This window comes from Pongo pygmaeus, chromosome 3 (genome assembly GCF_028885625.2).
Source record: "Pongo pygmaeus isolate AG05252 chromosome 3, NHGRI_mPonPyg2-v2.0_pri, whole genome shotgun sequence".
Lineage (NCBI taxonomy): Eukaryota > Metazoa > Chordata > Mammalia > Primates > Hominidae > Pongo > Pongo pygmaeus.
This window is the reverse complement of record NC_072376.2, coordinates 53743448-53756638: the sequence shown is the minus strand read 5'-3', so window position 1 is coordinate 53756638 and position 13191 is coordinate 53743448. Positions and strand designations below refer to the sequence as shown.

At 29.1% G+C, this 13191-nt stretch overlaps 1 long non-coding RNA gene across 4 annotated transcripts in view; it reads right to left on the bottom strand.

Moving 5' to 3' along the window:
* The window catches only part of LOC134739414 (uncharacterized), a 66520-nt gene extending 54277 nt beyond the window's left edge, over positions 1-12243 (bottom strand). For 3 of the 4 annotated variants that reach the window (XR_010126046.1, XR_010126048.1, XR_010126044.1), the window contains exon 1: positions 12101-12243. This is a non-coding gene — a long non-coding RNA (uncharacterized LOC134739414). The remainder of the gene's footprint in view (positions 1-12100) is intronic. The other variant, XR_010126047.1, reaches the window with a different exon arrangement.
* Positions 12244-13191: the final 948 nt, after the last annotated feature.

Genomic DNA, 13191 nt, shown 5'->3' with positions numbered 1-13191 from the left:
TCCGGAAAAATCAAGCTAAGATAATTGATGAAATGACTACACTAAAGAACAGATTTTCAGTGTAGATAAAATAGTTTTATAAAAGAGAAAATGGCATTGAGGATTTTTACAGCTAAAGAGAAAAAGTTAATGTCTGGCTTTAAAACTTCAGAGTTGGACTTTCTTGTTAGGGAATAAGGCAGCTGGTGACTTTACACTGAAGCCAATGCTCATTTGCTATTTCAAAAATCTTAGGACCTTAAGAATTATGCTAAATCTACTCTGCCTATATTCTATAAATGGAATTGCCAAAGTCTGGATGACAGCATTTCTGTGCACAGCATAGATTACTGGCTATTTCAAGCCCATTCTTGGACCAACTGCTCAGAAAAAAAAATTATTATAAAATATTATTGTTCAGTGACACTAGTCACCCAAGATCTCTGATGGAGATTTACAAGGAGATTAATGTTGGTTTTATGTCTGCCAGCACATCTATTCTACAGTCTATGGATCAAAAAATAATTTCTAATTTCAAGTCTTATTATTTAAGCAGTATATTTTGTAAGGCTATACCAACCATAGTCATTCTTCTGATAAATTTAGGCAATGTAAATTAACAACTTTGTGGAAAAGAATCACCATTCTAGATGTAATGAAGACCATTTATGATTTATGTGAGTATGTCAAAATGTCAATGTTAGCATGAGATTGAAAAAAGTCAATTTCAACCCCCAGAGTCAATGACTTTGAGGGATATAAGATTTGAGTGGAAGAGGTAATTGCAAAGTGATGGAAATTGCAAGAGGGCTAGAATGAGAAGTGGAGCTTGAAGATGTAACTAAATTGCTCTAATCACACTATCAAACTTAAGTGAATAGGGAGTGGCTTATGATGATGAGCAAAGAAAGTGGTTTCTTGGGATGAATTTAGTCTTCATGGAGTTACTGTGAACATGGTTGAAATGACAATAAAAAGTTTAGAATATTTCATAAACTTAGTTTATAAAGTAGTGGCAAGGTTTCAGAGGACTGAATCCAAGTTCGGTTAGTAAAATGCTATCAAACAGCATTTCCCGCAACACAGAAATCCTTCACGAAAGAATCCATCATTGTGGCAAAATTTATTGCTATCTTATTGTTTTAAATTTCCACAATGACCCCAAACTTCAGCAACCACAACCCTGACTAGTCATCAGTTAACATTTATGCAAGACCCTTCATCAGCAAAAAGATTAAGACTCACTGAAGGCTTAGATTATTGTCAGTATTTTTTAGCAATAAAATATTTTTAAATTAAAATATGTCCTTTTTCAAAATAACACTATTGTGCATATAGGCTACAATATAGTACAAACATCACTATTATGTATACTGAAAAACCAAAAATTTGTTTGACTCATTTTATTGTGACACTCACTTTATCACAGTAGTCTGGAATGATATGAGAAATATTGATGAGGTAGGCTTGTACTTTACCCAACAACAGCAGAATACACATTCTTATCAAGCTCATGTGGAACGTTTCACTAAGATAGACCACATTTTAGGCCATAAAACACACTTAAAATTTTAAAATAATAAAAATTATACAATATTTAATCTCAGAAAACATTGGATTTAAACAAGAAATAAATGACAGAATGATAAATTTTAAAATCTCCAAATATGTAGACATTCAACAACACACTTCTAAATAACACATAGACTAAAGAAGAAATAGCAAGAAACATTTTAAAATATATTAAGTTAAAGGAAAAATAAAAATACAAGATAAAACAACATAAAAATTTGTAAGGTACAGTAACAGTAGGGCTTAAAAGGAACATTTTATAATTGAATGCATATATTAGAAAAAAACAAAAATCTAAAATCAATAATATAAGTTTTACCTGTCTGAACCAGAAAAGAAGTGCAAACTAAATCAAAAGTAAGCAAAAGAAAATAAATAATAAATATCATAGAAGAAATTATTGACATTGAGAACAGGAAATCAATAGAGAATATCAACAAAACCAAAAGCAGATTCTTTGAAAATAACAATAAAATTGATAAAACTCTTATCTTGTTATCTAAATAAAAAAAGAGAAGAGACAAATTACTTTCAGAAATCACAAAAGTAAACATCACTTCAGATCCCATGGACAATAAAAGGAGAATAAAGGAATACTACAGAAAACTTCATGGTCACAAACTTGATAACATGTATGAAATGGACTAATTCCTTGAAAGACACAATCTACCAAACTCACACAAGAAATAGACAATTTAACTGAAGAAACCAAAAAAATAACTAATAACCTTTCCGAATGGTAAGCATGAGGCCCAGATGGATTCCCTGAAGAATTCTACGAAACATTTAAGAAAGAAGTTACTCCAATTGTTTTTTACAATTTCTTTCAGAGGACAGAAGCAGACTTTCTGACTCATTCTATGAGACCAGCATTCCTTTGATAATAAAATAAGACAAAGAAATTTCAAAAAAAACTAAACTATAACCAATGTCTCTCATGGACATAGATGCAAAAATCCTCAAAAAAATACTATGAAGATAAATTCAATAGTGTATAAGAATTACACACAACAACCAAGAGGCATTTATCTCATTTAGGCAAAGCAATTTGAACATTTGAAAATTCATTAATGTAATTTACTATATCAATAAGCTAAAAAAATCATATGATCATGCCAATATATGCAAAAAAGCTTTCAACAAAATTTAACAACCATTCATGTTAAAAAAATCTCTCATTAAAATAGAAATATGGGAAAATGTCCACACCTTAATAAAGTGTATGTACAAAAAAATACTATAGCTAATTTCATACTTAATGATGAGAAAGTAGAAGCTTTCTAATTAAGTTAAGGCAAGAATATCCCCTCTTACCGCTTCTTCAATCTCATACTGTAAGTTCAAGCTAATGAAATAAGATGAGAAAGGGAAGTAAAAGGAACACAGATTGGGAAGGAATAAATATATTTTTTAGTTCACAGATGACATGATCATTCCTTTAGAAAGTTTGAAAGAATTGACAAAATACTTTAAGAACTAATAAGTGATTATAGTAAGGATTTAGGATACAAAGTCAGTACAAAAAATTCATAGCTTTCTGTAAAAAGTTTCTTTGTAAATACAAGAAACAAACAAGTACAGTTTGAAATTTAAAAAATAATTTAAAAATAAACTAATAAAACATTTATATTAACATCCTAAATAATGAAATACTTAGGTATAAATGTAAAAATAGTATACAAGATCTATATAAAAAATATAAAACTAATTAATAAAATCAAATAACTATACAAGTGGAAATATATTTTATGTTTATAAATAGGAAGACTTGTTGGGGAAAAGCTGAGTGTTGGGAAAAACGCTGAGGTACGGCTTGCATGTCTGACATAATGTAAAAGAGTCTTGGAACATGTCTGGGGTCCAGGGTCTAAAACCCCTCGTGGCCTTTGGAACACCAAGCTCTGTGCAAAACGGTGGAAGAGTGCCCTGCCACACTGCAATCTAAGCCCAGGGCATAAAACCCCTCATGGCATGGATGGAATCCAGGGCTCTGGGCATAAAACCCCCTGTGGCTTCTGCAATGTGTCTAGACTTTCTGGCTCCTTGCTTCTAGCACTCCCAGGTGCATAGATCAATTGTATCTTAAACTAGAACATGTTTCCCATTACCTCAAGTAGCGAACATGTTCCATATGTTTCAAAGAAAATGCTAAACCATCACAGCTGTAGATCATGCACTAGATACACCGCTTTCTTTCAACCCTCACATCCTCACCACCTGCTTCTTTGTTTGATCACTAATAAATAGTTTGGGCTTCCAGAGTTAGGGGATTTTCCAGCCTCCATACTAGCGTTGGCCCCCTGGTCCCACTTTATGCACTCTTGTTGTCTCATTCCTTTGACTCCACCAGCCCCCACAGCCTGGTGTTAGGTCTGATCAACCCAACAAAGACTCAATATTTTCAAGATGTCTGTCAATTCTTCCCAATTTGACCTATTGTTTCAATGCAATCCCAATTAAAATTCCAGTAAGTTATTTTTGTGAACATTGACAAACTGATTCTAAAGTGTATGTTGCAGAGGGAAAGATGCAAAATAGCTAACACAATACTGAAGGAGAAGAACAAATTTGAGGGCTAACATTATTGATGTTAATACTCCCTATAGAGCTACACTAAGGAGGACAGTGTAATAGAGGCAAAATAATACACCTATAGATTAATGGAACAGAATAGAGAGCCAAGAAATTGACCCACATAAATACAGTTAGCTGATCTTTGAAAAAGAAGCAAAGGTAATATGATGGAAGTAAAATAGTATTTTCAACAAATGATGCTGAAACAAGTAGGCATCCAAATGCAAAAAATAAAAATAATCCAGACATTGACCTTTCAAGTCCAGAAAATTGTCTTTAGTAAAATAATGCTCAATTACTACAAAAGAACACAGAAAAAGAGGAAAAGAAAAATAGCAGAATGATATACTGAAATCTGTTTAAAATATTCTATGTACTTTGTTTAAATATTGCAAATAAAAACAGGGCTTGTGAGATTGTATTTAAAAAGCAGCACCTACTTATATCCTGCTTACAAATAAATACAACAAAACAAAATCCATAAAAAAGAAACCTTTAAATGCATAGATAGAAAAAGTTATATACAATGTTAACACTATACAAAGGAAGGCTGTTATAGCTGTATTAATAGCGAAGCAAATTTTAGGAAAAAATAATATTTGCAAGGATTAAAAAAGATTTCCAAGATATAGGGCAGAAAATAATAAATAAATATTTGGGTATGCAAAATTAAAAACAACTTATAGAAATTTGGGTAAAATGTAGTGGACATAATTGTGAAGAGTCAAAGGACCCCTCAGCTAAACTGTGTCTGCTTCCAAATCTCTACACAACATTGATATCTTTTCACACTACCACTATTTCCAGGAATATATAGAAGGGAATATGCTGGAATCATATCCCTTGACGGTGTTCATACATATATATATATATATATAATATATATATAATATTTGAAAGTAGACTTAGAACTATCTAAGAAGTAAAGCACATTTGACACTAGTTTCTAATAGAGTGGTGTTCTTTGGGAACAATTATGTACTAGCAACTTGGTTCCTATACTTTTGAAAGACAGTTTGACTGTTGTGGCCAAATTTATAATTTAAAATTTATCAGAATAGTGATGAAAATTAAAGTCTCATTTTTAGTTAAGCATTTTGATTGAGAAAACAAGAATAATGAAATAGGTAATTTTTACATTTTAAATATTTCCAAATTTGTCTTTATCCATTTTAGCATGATCGTCATCTTGTATATTAACAAGATACCCAGTTGAATATAATAACTTTTATTTGTTATTATTGCATTAGAAAATCTCTTTGTATAATGGTAATGAGAGAGAATTGAAGACAATAACCTTTGAAGCTTCAGTATTTCAACTTTACATCTACCAAAATTGTTAATTATTTAGGTTTCAAAAATGTTTCTATTTAAGAGGCTTTCAATGTTAAAAAATCCTAGTTTGATGTATTTCAATATTATTTGATGTCATACTATTTTAATGTATATATATGTACATATATCATATAATATTAATTAATTTTAATAACTGCAGTTCTTTTTACTGAAGTAAAAATTAACATAATACTAAAGATTATGAGAAGACAAAATTTAATGTGTTACCAACAAATGTATTTGGTAATATTATAAAGACTTTACTTGTTATTTTATGTAATTTTTGTAATAATCCCTATGAGTTAGGCACTATTATGATTTCATTTTATAGATGAGGACACCAATGCACTAAATGATGAATAACTTTCCTAAGGCCACATTGTTTGATTTTCTAATCTTATTTTAAAATTTAAAAATTGTATACTTTACTCAACAACAAAAGATACATAGAATAAATAAGAACACTGCAAAACAAATTGCAGGTAAAGTTAAGAAGAATATTAACTTATTTATTAATTGAATAATAGTTGTAATGGGGATAATTGAACAAGTAAAATATGAGTTTATATTTGCAGAGAAATGAGTTTGTATTTTATTGAGAGATTAGCAATATCAGACAATGCTAATAAAAAGCTATGACTTTTCTGTTGCTGTTAGAGATGAGGTGAAATCAGTCATGAGAAATGAATTATTAAATAAGTGTAAAAACAGGATTAAGGAAGAATCACCCATATGGACACTGAAGTCACTCTGAATAATTTTTAAAAATATAGATGATAACACAGTGAACCAGGTGTGCAAATTATCATTACATGAAGAAGATTGCTATATTAGTGTGAATTTTCAAGGCTGATAGTGTAAATAATACCAGATTAGTTGTTATTTTCTCAGCGTTTTCATGGTATTTTATTTGCTGCTTTAGTAAAATATATATTGTAACTATCATTGTTTACCTTTGGATTCTCTTTGTTCAAATGAATATGTTGAAATTTTTAGGTACTAATCTTTTTTATGGTTTATATTCTGTATAGAATCAAATTATACATTGAAGCTGAAAGAACAAATTCTATAAAGCACATAAGGAAGACTTGTATATAATTTGAAAATATAAATAATCAAATGAAAATTAAAATGTTAAATATTGACCATTTTATACTTAAAAAGATAGTTTGGTTTTAAAAAAAAACAAAAAACAAAAAGAAGCAATTGCAATTTTAAGCTGCAGAACTACATAGGACATCAAATTCCAGCATCATTTGCTTTGAGTTATTAATTCCAAACGTTAATAGGGACATTGATTTAGTAATGTTCCTCATAAGAACAATGAAAACATCACCATCATTATGAAAAAATTTAAGTTGCTGGACAAGCTTACTTTGGAAATAAAACAGTGTTGAGGGCTCTCTTCAGCTATTTACCACATAGCTCCGTAAAAAAGTCATGGTGCCAAATGATTCAGGATAAACGAATGAATGGAGATTTTAAAATGTTTAAACACAGAGAACAGCTCTCCAGAGAACAAGTGTCTTTTATTGGGTGTAATCTTCCTTAGGAAAGAATGAGCTTCTCTTAACTTGACTGATGTTAAGTGAAGAATTGAGTTCCATTTCTTTAGGAGCAATCTGAAATAATCGCTTTCCTCTAGAAGACAGCTATATTGGAAGGTTTATAAGGCTTCTTATAAACCCAACAGCTAATGGTTCTATACATTATTTCATACATTATATGGCATGTTTAAAAACCCCAAATTAATAACTAATTTTTATTGAACAACTCCTACTCAAAGGGAAATTTAATTGTAATTTTGTTAGCTTATTGTATGTCAAAGAAAAATAGTATTTTATTAATGTTTAGATAATATAAATAGAAAAAATAATTATAGCTAACTCTATATCACAAAGAAAATTATGACTTGTTGTTTAGAAAATTAATTTCCTTTCCCTCTTAACGTCTATGGGAAAAGTGAGTTGACTGGTCTTACTTTACAGGAAAAAAATTATAAATGATAATACATTTGAATTTATATGAAGTTAACAGGACATTTATAAGAAATAATTCAAATAGTATAGAGTAATGCTTACAGTGCATATTTCAAAATCTATAAAATTATATGTTACCATAAACAGAACAAAATTTTAATAACCAGCCATCAAATTCAAGGTCACTATTTCCTCAGTGGAATGAGTACTTTTTAATATTCACACTCCTTCTGAAATTTTAAAATGCATTATGTATTACAAGTTCCCTGCTAAAAGATAGTTTGAGCAAAAATATAGAACACCAGCTCTCTCTTTAATGAATTAGGAGATGGTCCACATTTATACATATATACATAATACATTGATAAATAAACCACTAGTGAAATTACTTATGCTATCATGCATGCTTTAAAAGAATTTCCAAAGTAAATATCAATTTACATTATCTAAAAACATATGCAACAAATAGTGCTTTATAAATACATATTAAAATGATGAACAAAACTATTAAGGTTGACATTTTTCCAATATTAGGTTTGCATATCTATATTTCTTTACAAAAGTAATTTATACTTATTTATGCATTTGATTAGAAGGAAGGAAACTAAGGTCATTCTCAGAAAACAAAATAAAACTTGAATTGGATTTTTGCTCAAAAATGTGTATAGAATATTGTTTACAGTCTGACAGTTTTATAATAAAAATATTATGTGTACTGGTTGCAGTTTTACCATTTATTAGCAAGTTGTCAATTGAGTGAAAGTTTGTAAGTTGTAATCATTAGCCCTTTTTTTATGAAGTAAGTAGAATAATATGGTTAAGATTGTAAGAATTGTTTCACTGTTAGTCATCTCTGAGATGGGCTCAGAAGTACAATAATAAGATTGTTATGTGCATAGCTCTGTGGTTTTTGTTAATTTACATAAAAATATTACAATGGTTTTGGCAATATACATAATTTTGGAAATTATTCCTTTATCAGTGAAGCATAACAAAAATGATGCGGGGACTAATTTCACAATTGAAGAGACTTTTGTCTTATCGCACATTCAGAAAATATGTTTTATACAAATCATGTTTCCTGTTGATTTTATTCAATCTTGTGATATATGTTATTACAATTTTGAAATTGAATTCTGTATACTTTAAAATATGTATAAAATATAAAAGAACAAATGTTGGTGAAGTTGTGGAGAAAAAGCAACCCTGGTACACGATGGATTGGAATGTAATTAGTATAGCCTTTAAGGAAAACAGTGTAAGTCTCCTCAAAAAATTAAAAATGGATTTACCTTATGATTCAGCAATCTTACCTCTGGGTATAGATTAAAAAACTGAAATCTATATGCTAAAAGATATTGGCACTCTCATGCTTTTTGTACCATTATTCACAAAAGGTAAGATTTGAGACAAATCTAAGTGTTCATCAACAGATGAATGGTTTAAAAATTTGGTGTATATACACAATCAAATTATATTTAGCCTTATAAAAAGAATTAAATCCTGCCATTTGTGACAACATGGATTAACCTGGAGAGCATTATGATAAGTGAAATAGGCCAGACACAGAAAGAAAATTATTGCACAATCTCATTTGTGAAATATAAAATAGTGAAGCTTACAGAGGCTGACAATATAATTGTGGGCACCAGGGCCTTGGAAAGAAAGGAGGATGAGAAGTTGTTAGCCAAAGCATACAAAGTTTCAGTTAGACAGGGTGAATAAGTTCTTGAGATCTATTGTTAAGCATGATGGCTATAATTGATAATACTGTATTGTATAGTTGAAAATAGTTAAAGAGCAGATCTTAAATGTTCTTACCACATACAAACATAAATATGTGAGGTGACAGACATGTTTATTAGCTAACCGTGGTAGTCATTTTACAATATATACATAAACCATATGTATATATATACCATTTTCTACTATAAATATATACAATTTTAAACTTGCAATTATAATAGACAATCATAATAAATTCTTCTAATAGAATCTAAAGTAAATAAATAGTTATCTACAAAGTAATGTCTAAAAAATTTATTTGATTGAAAAAAGAAGAAAGTTAACATTAACTATTTATTCAACTTAATTTTGTCAAACTAATATGTTAACATTTGGTACACTAAAATCTTTAGCAGAGATTAATTTCATTCATGTTATGAATATAATCTGTCACTGAATATTTATGTTTCGCAAATGTTATTTCTGTTATTTATTAAGCAGACACTATACACATATAAATCTATTATTGTCTTATAAAATCTTATATATTTATGAATATTTTACAGTTGATATATCAACATGTAAAAATTTTTTTTTATTTAAGATAGTAAAAATAGACTGATTTTTTAAAAATAGCAAATGGAAGGTGAATGGGAGTCAAAGTCAGTTGTTTTTTTTTTGCTTTTAATGTTTATATATACTGATTGAAATTTGAATGCCTAAAGCATGGAAACAAATCAATGAATAAAACACATGAATAAAACCAAATATCTATGAAGAAACCACTGTAAAAAGCAGAGATATTCATAATTTTATTTTAGAATATGATATTTGAAGCTGTTGTTTCAAAACAATATTTTGTGAACTTATTGCAATTTAAAAACTTTTATTTTCAAAAAATAAAATAAAATAAATAGGAATATTTTGCCAAAAAAATTCATTGAGCTTTGCCTTTATATATATATACACATATATTTTTTGAACATTTCTAATGTATTTTCTTAGAGATATAAAGTAGTTTAATGAATTTTGTACACTTTCAATTGTAAATTAAAAGACATAGTATTATATTAATTTTTGAAAACCTATGTTAAAACATCCTAGTTTGATGTATTTCAATATTATTTGATGGCATACTATTTTAATGTATATATATCTACATGTATCATAATATTAATTAATTTTAATAACTGCAGTTCTTTTCACTGAAGTAAAAATTAACATAATACTAAAGATTATGAGAAGATAAAATTTAATGTGTTACCAACAAATGTATTTGGTAATATTATAAAGACTTTACTTGTTATTTTATGTAGTTTTTGTAATAATCCTTATCAGTTAGGCACTATTATTATTTACATTTTATAGATGAGGACACCGATGCACTAAAATGATGAATAACTTTCCTAAGGCCACACTGTTTGATTTTCTAATCTTATTTTTTGCTCTAGGGACAAATTTTTTTTAAGGCTAATTCCTTTTTGAAGTGTCACTCTTAAAAGATTATAAGATATGTATTGAAGGACAAAGTTGGATGCATAACAAAACATGTCTCCCAATATTTTTGCCACTTAATATGAAAGAACAAGATAGGAAAAACAGTTTCAATATTAAGGTGTACACTTGGCATTACTCAAAGACAGATCATATTAAACTACAAAATAACAGTGAGTAAAACTGAAATACTAACAAATTACTGTTTGCAGCATCTTGGGCTACCACTCCACAGCAGCACAGCTTAAGGAATTCATGAAAAGCAAATGTAGACAGAAAATCTGTAGAACAGTAGACTACTAAAGGAACCTGAGCAGGATATTTAATAACCACCGAGAAGATTAAATTCACTCTAAACCCAAAAACACTGGAAAACTGTCTAGGCAAATTAGAGTATGGTCGACAGGACAGGGATTTCAAATTAGCCACTTGAAAAAGCACACTTTAAAGCTACAAGTGCTATTTAAAGAAGTCAGCTCAATTGTAAAGAATTTTATGATTTAAAGGTTAGTTGTTGAAACACGTAAATTATGTGTGCGGGAAAAATAGACAAAAATAAAACAAAAAAAAAAAACACCCTTTAGCAATTGTGGAAGAAAAAAAAAAAAGATATTGAGAGACAAAAGAAAGCCATAAATTTGGCATTCTCACAAAACCTCCCATATCCCCCAAACAAACTTAAAAAATATATGTGTTAAAGTAATTGGGCTTTGTGCTTCTGACGGAAGAGGGCACCATTAAACTAATAATTTTTGAAAAATTCTATCATTATAAAAATCAATAAGAAAAAAGTAAAGTCCTTACACAGCAATTGCAGAACATCAGGAAATAACATCCCAAACATATTAAGGGAGAAAAAGTATTCGTTAAAAACAACCCTAAAGGAGAAGAAAATGTAAGTCAACAGAACAGTTATACGTAATCAATTATCAAGGATGTAAAAACATGTTGAATTAGAAATTCAAAAACTAAAAATAAAAAAATAGACAAAAATGAGTATTGAAGATAATTTATTGACATCAGAAAACTAAAGGAAAATATAAAGTTAGAAATCATAGTAAATTGTATAAGTCCCCAAAAGGAATAGATTCATATAAAATTAAATAAGGGACATTAAAATGCAGAAAAACAACCAAGAGAAGAAAAAGGACTCCCCCCAAATTTTTTTAAGTGGTTAGGTTTAGTATAAATGGAAAATTGGCAAAGACACAAAAGTGTCTAAATTATCAGTTACTAAAGATAAAGATTTTTTAAATGCAAAAATATAAACAAATTACAGTATGTATACATATATATGTATATATAATTAGTCCATTTTCGCACCGCTCTAAAGAACTACCTGAGAAAAGAGGTTTGATTGACTTAAAATTCTGCATGGCTACGGAGGCCTCAAGAAACTTGAAATAATGGTGGAAGGCAAAGGGAAGCAAGACATGTCTTACCTGGTGGCGGGAGAGAGAGCAAGATGGGGGAACTGCCACACACTTTTAAACTATCATATCTCATGATAACACACTCACTATGGAGAAACCGCGTGGCAGAAAACTGTCCCTATGATTCAATTACCTTCCACCAGGTCCCTCCCCTGACACGTGGGGATTACAATTGCAGATAAGATTTGGGTGGAGACACAGAGTGAAACTATGTGAGTATATTCCAAGAAACTTTCCAGAAATAGAAACAACAGCAACAATCACATGATTCTGTTGATTTGAAAGTGGTTACTAGGTACCTGAAAAAAATTAACCAAGAAAAATTAACTCCAAATCATATTATAGTAAAAATATTACATTTCAAATAGAAAAAATTTATGACGACATCCAGGGAACAAAGAAAATAAAATAACTTACAAAAGCAAAAGTAGCAGACACCCATGAGACTTTTTAAAACCAGCAGGCAAACGGAGGTAACAATGAGGCAGTATTAAAAGTGTATGAATGAATGAAAGAAAATGTGAATCACAGATGTTACATGCACCTCATCTGTCTTTTAAATATTAATCTTTGAGAAAAAAAATGTTTTCAGCACATTTCAGACTTAGGAAAGTCTTTCCCCTTTGGCTTTCTTGAAGAATCTGTTACAGGATAAGTATCATTCAACTAAGTAATGACTTAAAAAGCTGGTAAGCATATTAAAATAAATATATTTTGGCAATAGAAAAAAGAAAATGGAAAAGTTTATTTTTATATAAGCAAATGTGTATTATAGGATATCACAATAAACTGATAAAGTAAGTAATTAAACATTTAAAGACATTAAAACATAAGTAAAAAGTAAAGAACTTGAAGAAATACAAAACTTTCTAAATACAACAAATACACAAATAAAGAAAAAATACACATTTTTAGAAAATTAAATGTAGCAAATAAAAAATTTAAAATGATAACATTACAGAGTTGAGAAAAAACCTTATGATTCATAATAATAAGTTAGAATGAGCTTAACCAACCTGTTTAAAAAAATATATTTTTATTTTGGCTCACAAAGGAGACATAATTATATGGCATAAAAAAGACCCATTAAAAACAAAGGA